Source organism: Sylvia atricapilla, chromosome 1, assembly GCF_009819655.1.
Source record: "Sylvia atricapilla isolate bSylAtr1 chromosome 1, bSylAtr1.pri, whole genome shotgun sequence".
In the NCBI taxonomy this organism is placed as follows: Eukaryota; Metazoa; Chordata; class Aves; order Passeriformes; family Sylviidae; genus Sylvia; species Sylvia atricapilla.
Window position 1 is genome coordinate 118,367,036 of NC_089140.1, and position 6,071 is coordinate 118,373,106.

Here is a 6,071-nt window from a genome sequence, read left to right on the forward strand (position 1 = left end):
GAGCTGCCGCGGGCTCCGGCGGCGCCCGCCGCCCTCCTTCCCTCCGTGCCCGGGCCGATCTGCTCCGCCGCCCCTGCCCTGTGCCCGCCCGGCCGCCGCCGCGCACCGGCCGCCGCCACCGCCGCTCGGGCTCAGCCGCCGGCGCTCGCGGCGCGCTCGGCCGGTGCCGCCCGAATCTCGCGCGCAGCCTCCCCCCCGCGAGCCGCCGTTTGAATCTGCGCAGGCGGACTGACGCCCCATTGGCCGCCGCCGACCGCACGCGGCTCCGCGCGCCGGGCGGGAGGGGGCGGGGCCTCGCGCCGGCGGGCGGGCGAAGTGACGGGGCCGGGGCCGGGGGGAGCGGGGCCGCCCCGCAACGCCCCGCCGCGAGCGCTCGCGAGCCGCCCCCGCGCCCGCGGCAACGGCGGCGGCTCCCGACGGCAAAAGAGTGAAAAGGTAACGGCGGGGCCGCCCCCGCGCGGCAAAACCAAGCGTCTCCTTCGAGCCGGAATCGAACCAGCGACCTAAGGATTCCCGCGGGCCGCGCCTCTACAGTCCTCCGCTCTACCAGCTGAGCTATCGAAGGGAGCTGGCCGGCGTTCCCGCTCCACGGCATAAATCCTTTTTCCGAGTGCCACTGGCAACGTGTGCGGTAATTAGAGCTGGAATTCCTTCCCCGGGAGCAGCTGGAACATAGAGGCACGCTCGGGATGGAGATACGGAACTGCGAGCGGCCCAAACGCCCAGCGGCGGCTCCTGGACCCCGGGCCCTGCTGCCGGCGGCTCGGTCAGCGCAGGGGGCGCGGCGCTCTCGGCTTCTCACGCTCCCGCGCCGGGGCCGAGCTATCCCGGCGTGCGAGGGCAGCGCTTCCCGCTTCCCTCCCGTGCCGAAATATCTGCGCCCTATCGCTGCTCGCGGGCTTGAGGAGCGGGAAGCGCTGGTCTCATCCACCAGCCAGCCAGCGCTCTTACGGGGCTCCTGCTCCTGCCACGGCATGGGTCTGTTGGGAAGAGGCCACCCCCAAACAGAATCAAGTTGGAAAAGACCTCTCAGATCATCGAGTCCAACGTACGGCACCACCGTCAATTGCATCGTGGCACTGAGTGCCAAATTCAGTCCTTCCTTGAATACCTCCACGGGTGGTGACTACACCACCTCCCTGGGCAGCCCATTCCAATGTTGAGTCACCCGTTCCATTTAGAAATTCCTAATGTCTAACCTAAACTTCCCCTGGCACAGCTTGATGTGCTCTCGTCCTGTCACTAGTTGCCTGGGAGAAGCTGAACCCCGCCTGGCAACAACGTCCTTTCTGGGTAGAAACATGGCATCACGTCCTCTTGTGGCTATGCTGATGGACACGTGGACTCCACAGAGCTCCTAGGAGAGGAAGGTGGGACCACCTCCTTTACAGACAGCTGTTGGCAGCTGCAAAGTCCAAAAAGCCCAGAAGGGTAGGGACAGCATTTAAAAGTGCTCAGTCATGGTGTTCACTTGACGCTGGAGTGCTCACATCCATCACAGAGCCAAACCATCACTTTTTATTAATTGCAATGTGATTTTTATTTCAGTGGTCAAAACAAATCACTAAAATAGCAGATGGTGTCTTATTCGTCGTCCTCTTTCCAAATACATTTTTTCAATGGTTTACTTAAAGAAACTTGCCTACCACCACAACCACAGAGGCAATGGTGTCCTAAAGATATCACCATCATGAAGTAAAAGCCACATTCCAGCAGAACCTCTGTGTGTTCTAGGTATTTCTCTACACTAGTCTTTAGCTGGAACTATAGAACAATTGGGGTTGGAAGAGACTTTAAAGATCATCTAGTTCCAGCCCCCATGCAGTGGGCAGGGATACCTTCCACTGGACCAGGTTGCTCAAAGCCCCATCCAACCTGGCCTGGAACACTCAGGGGTGGAGCATCCACAACCGCTCCAGGCAACCTGATCATATGCCTTACCACCCTTAGTAAAGGGTGATCATTTTTTCCTAATATCTAACCTAAACCTACTGTCTTTTAGTTTGAATCGATTCCCCTTTGTTCTGTCACTACATGAGATGCTCCAGTTATGCTCTAAATTGTATTTGAAGAGAGGTGCTCCACTCCCTTATTCATCTTTGCAGCCTTCCACTGGACCTGCTGAAGAAGCTCCTTGTCTCTCTTGTCCTGAAGAGCCCAGAACTGCACACAGCACTTCAAATGTGGCCTCAGCAGCAGAGGCACAGGATCATCTCCCTCAACCTGCTGGCAATGCTCTTCCTAATGCAGCCCTAGGTACCACTGGCCTTCTTGGGCACCAGGGCACACTGCTGGCTCATGGGCAGTCTGGTGTCCACCAGGATGAAACACACAGAAGATTCCTGAAAAAACAAAGCTGTGTGTGGAGTCTACACCCCCACAGCACTATCAATGTTCCCGGTGCATCCCCACAGCACTGTCAGTGTTCCAGGTGCATCTCCAAAGCACTGTCAATGTTCCCAGTGCATCCCCACAGCACTATCAATGTTCCCGGTGCATCCCCACAGCACTGTCAATGTTCCTGGTGCATCCCCACAGCACTGTCAGTGTTCCCGGTCCATCCCCACAGCACCGTGGATGTTCCCAGTGCATCCCCACAGCACTGTCAGTGTTCCCGGTCCATCCCCACAGCGCCGTGGATGTTCCCGGTGCATCCCCACAGCACTGTCAATGTTCCCAATGCATCCCCACAGCACCGTGGATGTTCCCAGTGCCTGCGGGCGCGAACGCCGGGCTCGCAGCGCCCCCTACGTGGGGACGCGGGAACTGCAGGTGGCGGCACAGCTCCCACGGCGCGGGAGGGCAAAAACCCACCAAAAACTCACCAAAAACCCAACTTCACCCGCACCACAAACACACTGTTATAAGGGCGAACTCGTATCATTGCATCTTTCACGAAGAAAATTAATTCCTTGAGTGTTTTGTTTGTAGTCTTTGCTAATAGGTATTCAGCACCAACCTACATTCCCTGTGATGCACTTTTAGTATCCAGAGATGACAACGCAGCAGGTTTCCCCACATCAAAGCTCTGACAGGAGTCTTTGAACTACAAAAGCTGTAATGAAAAAGTAATAAAACTCACCCTGAGACAGGATTTGTGTCATCAGCCTCATGCAGTATGAAATGGCACCTTTTAGCACTCATTTATATTTAATTCAAAGTGAAAGGAGCCTGAAATAAAAATATGATTGTCTAAATAGGTACCTTCTAGTATATTCCCATAGTAACACGTGTGTTCCTAATTTGCAGGAAATAGATCCTGAAACCATTAGCTGAAGCGAATTGCTAAAATAATTGCTAAAATAAGTACTGATGGTCCTGTTGTTAAAAAGAATAATAGCCTAAGGATGTAGTTTGTTATGATATCCAGTAAACATTCTCCTTGGATTACATAAGTAAGCACATACACACCTCACTTTTTGCTTTCTTTTCTTTTTATCCTGTTACTGTCTTGTGTGACAAGGTCTAATGTTTGGAATGTCTTTTGCTCCTACACAATTTAAAAAAAAAAAAAAGTATGGAGATGAACCCCCTTCCTCTTTTCAGCTTCTAGTAACTTCACAAAACCAAGCCTACTAGTCTACTAGTCTCTTCAGAGACCTTATAAGAAAGAAGGCACAAACAGACGCTGTCTCTGTAGCAGGATATGGACTGTCCCATCCCATCCCATCCCATCCCATCTGAGCTGTCATGGCCCACAAGCCACCAGGCCCAGTTTGATAGGCTTCTGATAGGACACTCACCAGCCAGCAATATCTGAGTCCCATTGTGCAAGAACTGCTTTCTGCCTTTGTTTGCCCTTCCCAACACTCCTTTGTGACAAAGTTCTACACACAAAGAACATGACCAGGTGCAAAGACATTGCTGCAGGTTCAAGGTGTCAGGAGGAGGCAAATCCTACCTCATAGACCTTGAGTCACAGTGGACATACTTCCAGTGGCATTTTTTGCCACTTTACAATTACCTTACAACTATTTAGTTTGGTCTCCTGACAAGTCAAAACTAAACAACACTTGAATCACCTGTTGGCATTTGGATCTTTTTTGGGTTGCCCAAGTACTAATAGCAGTGGGCAACACATTTCCAAAGACAGGGACACTTACCCAGATTATTCAAAGTGCCCCGGAAGAGAGAGTGATGATCCTATAATTTGTTCTATTATTTATTCCTTCTTGATTAGTTTCCTGCTGATCTGCAGGGGAAAAACTTCTATTAGGCATTCATTATGACCTTACCTAACAGCAGATTGTTCCTGCTGGGAAACAGGTCCCTTCCCGTGCAACACTAATGCTTCAAAAAATGTCACCAAGCTGCAGTGATATGGAGGTACCACACTTAATATAAGGCCATATATTAAGTCCATATGTATACTACTTCTCACCAATTTGGTGAGAGTTCCATCTATTTCCTGATAAAGCCTTTAGTGAATAAAAAAACCCAGTCATGATCCCACTGCCTGTTGTCACAAGGAAATGATAGAAAAATTCTGAAGTCACATGCAGAATTTTGTAATTCTTTGCTGCTATGCTTCAGAATCTCATTGTGAATTCAGGCAGCCAAATTAACATTTCTCTGGACAATAAATCAGTACACGGATATTCCCTGTTTGGAGGCACAGGGCATAGCATCACTGATTTGAAGTTAAGAATAATCAGTCTGTCCTAAATGTTCTCTCTGTAGGTTATTTGGAAACCTTACAATAGAGGAACCCAGAGTCTTTGTGAAGATGATTCTCAGCATAAATAATCAACAAGGCAGGCTACTGACTTCTTAGTATGAGAGAAGAATCTAGAAAAATTCCTACAAAGTAAACTCAAAAATCAGGTTTTTGAATTGTTGAAAACAAGGGTTTATTTTCTCAGCAGTTTCCCAACCAATTGCTGCCAGTCTTACAGAACTAAGATCTATAAAGTAAAATACTTGGTGATTGTAAAATAAAGAAAAAGCTCAGTGTAGGTGACATTACAGGTCTTTTACCAGGTACTTTCCTTTTAGTAGTCTTCAGTGCTTTATCACCAGCTGTTCAAGTGATTGCAATCTTCAGAGCTCAGCACTGGCTGACACACCAAATATGTCAATCAAACCACATGCATCCAACAAGTCTTCAGCCCAGCTGCTTGACTTGGTCTCGATTCAATGTCACAGCACCACACATTCAGCACCCAAGGTGTGCTTGCTTGCATCATCCTGGTGGGGTTGAGCTTCCTCCTCATGTTTGTATAAATTCCCAATGAAAAGCACAAGGATACCTAATAGACACTCTTTTAAATTAAAAGTTTTTCACATGACAGGAGGTATTTTAAATTAAAATAGTTTTTCATATGACAGCACCTTATTATCTGCATCTGTTCTATGTCTTGGTACTGAAGATTCCAGCTTGTCCTCTGTACTCCAATCATGTCACAGTCAGTTCAGGGAAGCTAAAGTTCAGAACAATTTCAACTTGCTATGTGCCTTCAGAGTCAGACTTGTTGTATTCTTTTCTTTTTTCAACCTGCTTGGTATCAAAGGTCCTGAAGGACAATATTCTATCCATGGCTGATCTGATTTTGCTGGAATTCTCTCTGAATGCTTCTCTAACATTTTCCTAAAATGTTAAGTCTTAAAGGATCAGCTCCTTCACCCAGAAGAGTTAGCAAGTTCTGGGCACTTTGACTCGATCTATTTATACAGCCTCCTGTAGAGGAGAAGAAGTACTGCTCCAACTGCCTAATTCAATCAGCCTGTGTTCAGGCAGAGAAGATTTGCATGTACTTTGTGATTTCATTAATTTTACTTTACTGTATTGACAGTATCCATGCTACAGTAGGAAGGGTGGAAACAAAACGCTTAAAGGTGACCATATCACAAAAATACCAAAATAATCTAGTGTGTCTGGATGGGCTCAGAACTTCTTCTGGTGTATTAACCTCCCTTACAATCATGTACACAAAACATCTTGCATGTTTCCAAAGCAGCCTATCAAGGAGGCTGTACAGCTATTGAAAGAATTCTGAGGTGGCCTTGAAATCAGGCCTTGGACAGAAAAACACAACCACAGTTTCCAGGCTCAGAAGACTAATAAAGCAACT

General features: G+C 48.7%; 1 non-coding gene across 1 annotated transcript; it reads right to left on the reverse strand.

Annotated features, from left to right (window-relative positions):
- Window positions 1-475: 475 nt before the first annotated feature.
- Window positions 476-565, reverse strand: TRNAY-GUA (transfer RNA tyrosine (anticodon GUA)). Its single transcript is given in 2 exon segments — window positions 476-511; window positions 529-565. It is a non-coding gene; the product is annotated as a tRNA-Tyr (tRNA).
- Window positions 566-6,071: the final 5,506 nt, after the last annotated feature.